This window comes from Passer montanus, unplaced genomic scaffold (assembly GCF_014805655.1).
Source record: "Passer montanus isolate IOZ18808 unplaced genomic scaffold, ASM1480565v1 scaffold49, whole genome shotgun sequence".
NCBI classification, from domain to species: domain Eukaryota; kingdom Metazoa; phylum Chordata; class Aves; order Passeriformes; family Passeridae; genus Passer; species Passer montanus.
The window spans coordinates 1415107-1424425 of record NW_024369818.1 but is presented as its reverse complement, the minus strand read 5'-3'; the positions used below and the strand labels follow the sequence as shown (position 1 = coordinate 1424425).

At 38.8% G+C, this 9319-nt stretch overlaps 1 long non-coding RNA gene across 1 annotated transcript; it reads left to right on the top strand.

The window, feature by feature from the left end:
- The first annotated feature begins 2993 nt into the window (after nucleotides 1–2993).
- Nucleotides 2994–7163, top strand: LOC120508750. The gene is made up of 3 exons (XR_005629061.1): nucleotides 2994–3113; nucleotides 4042–4146; nucleotides 6987–7163. It is a non-coding gene; the product is annotated as an uncharacterized LOC120508750 (long non-coding RNA).
- Nucleotides 7164–9319: the final 2156 nt, after the last annotated feature.

Sequence of the window (9319 nt, the reverse complement as noted above, 5' to 3'; positions counted from 1 at the left end):
AGTCTCTCTGTTGCAGAGCTTTTCCTGAGCACGGCGTTAGTGACAGGGACACGGAGCAGACAAGTCAAAGCACAGAGAGAAAAAAGAACATTGGTGTTACTGCAGCAGAAAAAAGTCACTGCCAGTGTCTGTTTAGAACATTGCCATTTGTATAGTCTATTGCTGAAAATGAAGCTCTGCTCCTTAGAAGGGATTTATTGTCTCTAGATGGACAGGTGTGGATTTACTGTGGGCTTGAGAGGCTAAAATGAGTCGTGCTGCTGTGCAATCCCATGTCTGGCTCTGTGTCTCCTCTTCCTTGGGGACCTGCCCCATGCCCAGCTCCCTGTTCTGCCACCTCCTTCTGAGCCACTCACGTTACTAATGGGCACCAAGCACACCAAAGTTCAGCCATAATTCCTCTCCTTAAAACTGGGATGGAGCCTTTGGAAGCAGCTTCATTTTCAGCAATGTGCTGCAGCTTGCACTCGAAGCAGAAATAAAAACGCCCATTTCACTCTATAACTGACTTTAATTCCAAATTTGGCACGCTCACTCCTGAGAGGTTAACTGAATTTTCAGTTCGCCAAACAGAAGTCCTTAAACTGTTTACTGGAGTTTTGCTCAGATTTTCTCGTGTTTCGTGGGTTTTCTGAAATAGTTCAGCCCCATGTCCATTTTTGAACAGCTGCCAGGCATCTGAGAGGTAGAAAACTTCTGAACATTCAGCAGGAGCTCTGCATTCACCAGGACGTAGTGAGTTTCAAAGATTGTTCATGGACACCCATTGAATGTTGTTTCTGGAAGTTTCTAGACAATATTTTGTTGAAAAAAACCAATCCACCCTGACAAAAAAATTAGTCAACTCTGCCTCTGTTTTTAAATCAAGACATTGAGTTCTTTTTCTGTGCTCTCTCCTCACCTATGATCAGTGCAAACCACAGGGTCAAGGTAGGGCCCTGTGTGATAAGTCTGAAGTGAGAAAATGAAGTTCCATTTGTTCCAGGTTCATGCTCTCCCTCCAAAGCTCTGCAAGGTGCTCCTGAGTCCTTTTTCTGAGGTTCTTGGAGTAACACTGTTAGACTGGGAGGAAGAAATGTTATTCACAGCTTTGTTAACATCTGTAATGCCTATTACTTAATTAAAATCCAGCCTGATAGAAGCCTAGATTGCATCTGCCTGACAGGAGATGGTCCACAGTTCTCTTATCGTGGAAACTGTTGTGTTTGACGAGTTTTCCCTCTATTTCAGAAATCAAATGTTGAATTAATGAGCTTCTTCCTTCCCTCTGATTTCCAAAAGCAAAGAAAAGAACAATATTTTTGTTGGCAAGAATTTCCTACAGTACTAAAATATATTTGTGCTGTGTTGGCTTTTCTGTATTTTTTGTGCTTCTCTTTTGTTTCTAACAGAACTGGTTGCTTCCCCAAAATCTTACGATAACTTTTAGACTGCAATCAATTTCCAGTGTCTTTATGAAAGCAAAGCTCTGTCATTATGTTCCCAAAGGGATGTGCCAGTAAACCTGAAGCCTGGGGAATAAAATTGGAAGATAACTATTTCTTGTCATGTATTTCTGTTTTATGGTGTTGAGTACACTGGAATGGCTTAGTGGGGAGAAAGAACAGCAGGGAAGGGAAGTAGCTATTAATGTCCTATCAGAGCTTGATAGGGCTTGATATAATTAAAAAAGACCAACTTGTGATATCTCCAGCAATTGTAATTTCAATTATTTGCTAGCTGAAGGCAACTTTCACTGCTCCAAGTTAGGAAATCATGTAAATAGACTAATTAATATAATTTGCCTTGTGCTCCACTAAGAGAACAAAACCAAATATTTCATTTTCTAAGAGGGGGGAAAAAAAACAACCGTGTAAATGAAATATTATAAATATTCAGTCCATCTGTAAAGCAAACATTGCATATTTCCAGGCATCCTCAGCATTTCCGAGGAATTCAGCAGGATTTCATGGAAAGGTGATGCCTTGCTTTGGCTTTCCAACTGCTCCCCAGTGAAAGGGAAATGTTCCTTTTGAGGATTAGAGGCAGCTCTCCCAGAACACTGAGGAACAACGTGTGCAGCAGGGGGCCAGCAGATACAAAGGAGGTTTCATCATCTTCTATCTGCAGCCCTTTAATATCAAGAGACTTCCACAAAACTTAAAATGAGTCTTTGAAATATTCCGTGCTGTGGAGGTAGAAAGGTACAATAAATAATATTTCTCTTTTTTCCTTGTGTGGAATGGAGAGATAAAGCTATTTATAAAACTGCAAAGACTTACAAATCATTCTAACAGGTTGTCATATGTTAATGTCAGTGAGAATTTAATCACCCAAAGTAAAAAATCTATATATTTTTTTTCTCCAATCCTATCTTATTTTCATAACTCTCTCTATTGACAGATTCTCTTGTGATGATAGATTAAAGGAATGCCCAAGACCACAAAAATGTAAAACCAGAAAAAATACAGGGACTGACCCAGTAGGTTGTTTTTAAACTGTGTGGCAGTTTTATTTTTTTGTTCTTGTAGCATTTACAGGATCTAATGAGGAGTCATTGTGCTCAGCACTGTGCACCTGCTGAACAAGAAAATAAAGAGGGAATAAATAGATGGACTATGAAAATCCAGATTTCTATAACAAGCAGCAAGGCTTTCTGTACCAACTCTTTGTGGAGTTGTTGGTTCAGGAATAAACAACCTTGCTTAGGAGCAGAACAATTTTATTCATCAATTTATTAATAAAGATTTTTATGACAGCTGCTTACCCAAAAAGCTGTTCAGTGACGGGTTTAATTTGCCATCTGGGATTGGAGTGCCCTGAATTCTTTGGCTCTTAGCCACTTTCACTCCTGTTAAAAGGAGACACATCCTTGGGCTTTCCAGGTGATCCCATGGTGAGTTAGACTTTATCCTCTGAACCAAAAAGGAGGTTTAGAGAAAAATAAAGACATGCATGCTGTTAGAGCTGTGATTTTATAGCTTTGTGTCTATCTCTCAGTAAATCCAGCATTGGTGAGGTTTTGTCCAGAGGAGGTTGGACATCCAGCATTCCTTGGTGGCCTTGATCCTTTATCCTGAGCTCAAACTGAAGTGGGGAAGGCTCATGCCAAGCTTGCTGTGCTTTCTGTTGTGGTGAGTATTAGAAAAAATGAATCTTAAAAATCACCTTATTCTCCAAAGCAATGTAAAGCTGCTGATGGCTTTGGCTCTTTTCTTCACAGCATATGAGACATACACAAAACTGAAATGTGCAATTTGACCCCCTGTCTTCCCACTCCTAGAGTTGGCCTGCTGCAATTGAAAATGGAGAGAACAAAAACTCCAACACATCAACAGCACAGTGGGTCTGAGCCCTTCTCCTTGTGCTGGGGACATTCATCTCTCCCTGGGTTTTTAGGACATGGCTCTCATTTCCCTCTCCCTACGTTTCACCATGTAGGGTTTATTGCCAAGCCTTTTTAAATGAGGACTCCTGCCCATTAGAAATACAGATTTATATTGCTGGGCTCCCTGATGAAAGGTTGGCTGTCTAATGGCGTGGGTTTGGTGCTGTGGTACAGTGCAGAGTGTTAAGGCTGTAATAGGAAATCAAATAGTTCATTTCACAGCCATCAAGTGCATGCTGAGCTGCCTGACTGCTTTATGCTGCTTTATCTTTGAGGACATAAAACCTATTCTTACTTTATGAAAACATACTTTGTGTTGGATAATCATTTCATTTACATATAAAGGTTACACTTAATAAAAATATATGAACCAAAATTGCAACAAAGATACAACATCATAAACCACCTTTTTTAAAGTGTGCTGGTTTTTCCCCTTGAAAGGCTTCATTGCCTTTAAGACAGGAGATATTGCTTCAGAACTAAAGATTTAAAGCTTTTTTCTTCTGCCTGTAGTAAAAGTAATAAAGCTTTTTATTGTACAAAGACTGTAAATATATTTAGCAATAATTTCAACAGCTGGAAGTGTCTAGATGTCTGTAGTGGAAATACAAGGATCATATTTACCTAGACTTGGCCTTGAAATTTCTATAACCCTTTTCTTTCCACCTAAGCAGCACTGAACAGTTATTGGCTGTTATCTTGTAAACACTGCAAGACAATCTCGTGGAGAAAATGACTCCGTGCAGCCTGAAATAAGATACTGCTGGAGCAAGAACGCTGTGAGTATTTTCTGTTCTCATTGTTTGTGACAACTGTTTCCTGCAAAGAGGAACCAGCCCTGCAGTCTGGAGCTGGCACCCACCCCCAGAGCTCCTGCAGAGCTCCAAGAGCACAGTCAGGGCTGTTGTTTAGGGAGTCCATGGCAAAAAAATAATAGAGAACGTGAGAATTATGGTCTTTGTCATTGCTTTTGGGGTCCTAGGTGCATGAGATGTTTGGGTTTGGTAGAGGAGCAGATTTAGGGGGCAGGTAAAGTTCATTGCCTTTGGAATTGCCAAAAGTTGAGAAGCAAACTTGCACCAATTTTCATTCCTGCCAAGATCTCGTTGCCTTTCTCAGTGAATATCTCAGCATTGCCAGTGTTCCCTCCCTCAGTCACTGTTAATACATTGCCATTCTTTCTGTTTTCCATTGCACTTCTGTTGAGCCAGGAACACAAACACACTTCCAGCTCCTCAACCTTATTATCCTCTGAGGAACGTGTGCAGAGAGACAAAGGTGCTCTGCAAGCAGTGCAGCAGCATCTCTTCCAACTCCATTTATAAAATAATTATAATTGGTGTAGCTCTGTGTGAAGGGAAGTATAACCAATTATTGCACAGCTGTAATCACAAAACAGAAACAAAATGCAGGCACAGACGCTCATTCCTCGTGGGGGGAACAGTGATCACTAAGTTTGATGAGTGTGGTTACAATGTCTGTTGAAATTTCCTTGTGAGATGTATCTGAAGGGTAAATACTTGCAGATTTTCCAGGAAAAGAAGGAAAAATATTCCAAAATATTAGTTAGCTCCACTGAAATTGTTCTTTTGGGGGTTTTTCAGAGGTGCACCTAGGCCTTTCAGCCATTCAGATTTTTCTGGACGTGGTCTCCTACCCTAGCATGTCAAATGTGGATGTGACCTACTGTAAAATGTTAATTTATTCTCCTGTTGAATGGATTTGATGACCTTTTGGTAGAGGTTTCTCTTCTTCTCAGCTGACCTCTGCCCTGCCTTTTGCCCTTTGAAATTGAAGAGATCACACTGAAACAGAGAAACTTTGATTAACAGAACAAACATTTCACTCAGGAAATTTTAAATTTTGACTTGTAATACTTCACAGCTCAAAACAGCATGAAAAAATCATATCTTTATGTCTCAAAAGGTTTGGAGAAAATACTGAAACATCCAGTTTTTGACAGCATCTTGCCAGCTACTTGAATTTGAAACATGAGAAAAGTCTCTGGAGCATACAGGAAGAGTGATGATAGTCAGATGGAAATGGATTGTGTATTGTTAAAAACCAAGACCTATCCAAACATGCAAGAGTAATGGAAAGTATCAAATCAAGACAAATGTTATTGTGCTGATAATAAGTTAGGTTAAGACAGTAAAGTTTTCTAATAAGGCTGGAGGAGGAGGCTTCTTTCTGATGGATGAGAAGACCACCAAAGTGAAGAAAAAAATCTGTAAAATAATACATCTTCCATTTTTTAACAACAGCTGTTAAAAATTATTATTGAAACAGATCTGAGCAACTCTTAAGTATCATATCTTGATATTAGTGCTAAATTTTTTGCAATAGGCAGCAAACCCTGTGTACCACGAATTTCTACATTAGAATATTTAATGGTAGACTTCAGTGGAAAGTAAAGAGCATTTTTAAAAGCAGACATCAGTAGTGACTGGAAATGTCAATTAACACAGTGCAAACAGGCACGAGCTTGTGTATTTCTGTGCAATTAAATCAAGCCGTCTCAGCAGTGGGTGCAGTTACTTTCTTTACCACTGAAAGGGAACTGCTCCATGGCTACCAGACCTGCAGGTGATCTATTATACAAGCCACCAGATATAGATTATTACATTATCAAATTCAATCTTAAATCTCTGATAGGATTTACTGACTTTGATTGGAGGAAACATAGACTTGACAAGACCATTTTTCTGGGGTCCTTTGGGGGTGGCAACTGAATTTTGGGTTTGTAAAACATAATCACATGTTCAGCTGATAGAAATTGCCACTGATATTAATATAATTCTGTCTGGTTTATCAAGATGTTATGCTTTAGGTCTAAAATGCATCAGTAAGTCTAATGTCCACCTGGCTTGTCTTAAAATAATATTATTATATTAGTAATAATACTCCATATAACTTTATATTATATTAATAACACTCCAATATATAAATAATTTATAAATATATTTATAAATTATTAATATGTATTTATAGAGATTTATATAAAATAAATTATTAATTTATTCATACTATTATTGCATAACAATATTATACAATAACAGATTTAAATCTACATTTTGGGTAATAAGATGTGTAAAGATACCATCCCCTACAAAAATAGGGCTCTATTGATGAAATAGTGATGAGAGATGACAAAATATGGAGGAACTGAAAGAATCTGCACAGGAAGATTTGTTTTATAAGCAGAGACAGGAGGTTGCACCAGTACAGAAGCCACGAGGGCTTGGGTTCCACCTCTGGCAGGGAATAAACTGCTAAAAGTGTGACACTGACCAAGCACAGCCACCTCAGCACACAGGACCAGTGCACTGGGAAGGGAGTGAATTTAAATATAAATTTAAATATAAATTAAAAAAAAAGGTCCTGCAGTCCCCTGTGGAGGAGTTCAGTATATTATAAATAAATATATTATAAATGAAAGTGGCTACTTGGATGCAGACTGTTAAAACTGCATTACTTTGTACTTCCTTCAATGCTTTTAATCCTTCCCTCATAAAACCAAATTCAAGTTAGAAAGTGTAGCTGTTGAAGAGAAATTGGCACTGAATAATGGTGATTTTGATTCTGAAATGCCCTGAATCCTCTTTGTTTCCACCTCCAGGATGACATGGATGAACATTTCTGGTCGTGTTTCCTGCAGACCAGCTCTCACCTGCACCTTCATGCCACAGACAAATCCTCCAGCTCTCGGAACAGGGACAATTGGAATGGAAGAAATGTTTATGGTTTGACTTGGAGACTTCCATTGTGGTTTATTTGATGGTTAGAAGCATCAGCATCTCAGAAGTTAATGATCTGCCTGAAATAATGGGGATTTTAGAAGATGGAATGTTACTAAATTAATAAATATAATAAATATTAACTATTTCACTGCAAGTGTATGGTCTATCTGAAAATAAAGCTGAGAATAATGCTGGATTTTCACTTCAGAAGTAATGGTTCCATATACCACTAAGACATTTTTTATTTATAATGTTGATATTCAGAACAGAGCTGTGCATTATATTCATCATGCCCATCTGGGCTGTGCCTGTATGTGAATTAAAAGACAATTCCCATTAATGTGGAGATGCTCTCTGCTTCAGGCTTGGGTTCATTCAGCAGGTTTAGGACAGCCTGGTAAGTGTGGGGAAATGTCTCAGTGTTTGCTCTTGTGTTTATGGGGAAGCACTGAAAGTTCACCACCTCCCCAGGTAATTAGCTTCCAATACAGGAAACATTTTGGGATGATGTAGGATCTACTGCACAAAATGGAAAGTTTGATGAGAGATGAAATGAATTATAGACAAGCGAAGGAAATGGGGAAAGTTTTAAGAGAAATTGTTTTATATAGAATAGTTATTATAACACTTAGTCATTAAAACAGCAGTAATAAAATTATATTTATAGCTGAATAAGGAGTCTCGGTGTGATTAAGATATGGAAGTAGCTAATTGGACTGCTGAAATATTAGGATATTGAAGTGATGAAAAGTATACAAATGAAAATAAAAGTGCATAAAAATTAATGAGGAGGCTGAAATAGGAAATGGAATAAAGGAAAATAACAAATGGAGCAATGTAGAATGAATAAACACCCAGCTGGTAGACAAGGAGATATTGAGGGCATTGCAGAAGTGAATGGATATCATGGCCCCAGAGCTGCTCTTTGTGCAGCAGCTGTGCCCAGGTCAGGGTTTGGGGTTTCTGGGGGTGCAGGAGGATGATTTCTGTGGGTGAAGGAAGATTTCTGTGGGTGAAGGAAGATTTCTATAGGTGAAGGATGATTTCTGTCAGTGAAGGATGATGTCTGTGGGTGAAGGATGATTTCTGCCCACCAAGATCTCCCTGGTGTAGGATTTGGGGTTTCTGGGGATGCAGGAGGATATTTCTATGGGTGAAATGAGGAGGCTGAAATAGGAAATGGAATAAAGGAAAATAACAAATGGAGCAATGTAGAATGAATAAACACCCAGCTGGTAGACAAGGAGATATTGAGGGCATTGCAGAAGTGAATGGATATCATGGCCCCAGAGCTGCTCTTTGTGCAAAAGCTGTGCCCAGGTCAGGGTTTGGGGTTTCTGGGGGTGCAGGAGGATATTTCTGTGGGTGAAGGATGATTTCTGTGGGGGAAGGATGATTTCTATGGGTGAGGGATGATTTCTAAGGGAGAAGGATGGTTTCTATAGGTGAATTGTCTCCCCTGCCCTGTCCCCAGTCCCTCCCCAGCTCTCCTGGAGCTCCTCTGGGCTCAGGAAGGGGCTCTGAGCTCTCCCTGGGGTTTTCTCTTCCCCAGCAGGAACAACCTCCCCTCCCAGCCTGTTTTCACAGCAGAGGTGCTCCAGCCCTCTGAGCATCTGTTTTCTCTCTCTCAAGTAGGAAAAGGTAAAAAAAAACTGTTCTCAAGCTGTTCTCTCTATATTTAAAGGTTTATTAATCAGATTATTCTACGTTCTTTGACTTGTATTTCAATCCTTTCAAGATTCTTATAATAATTTTTTAAAATGTATTTTCCAAGCTTGGAAGATTTGGAAAAAATACTAACAATTTCGAAAACATATAAAACATTTATGATGAAAACGATGAGATTTGCTGCACAAATTCTATCTGCAGCTTTGCAGTGATAAATTCAATAGAATTGTTACTGCAATTATATATCAGGACACATGAAGTTTATGCTTGCACATAAATATGAGATGAACTGTCCTGCCAAGCACTTTAAGTAGCAGCTGATGTTTCATTATATCCCTGATTTATACCAACAAGGTAAGATATTTACAGTTAACTAACTCTGTAAATAATTTTGTCCTCCGAGATACCTCGATGTGAAATATGATCAGGAATGAACAGCAAAACAAAGGGTTTGGATGAAACATATTCTTTTATTATGAGCAAACAACTTTACCTGTATTTATCCATTCAAACTGAATTCTGTTTCACACAGAATTATCTGATT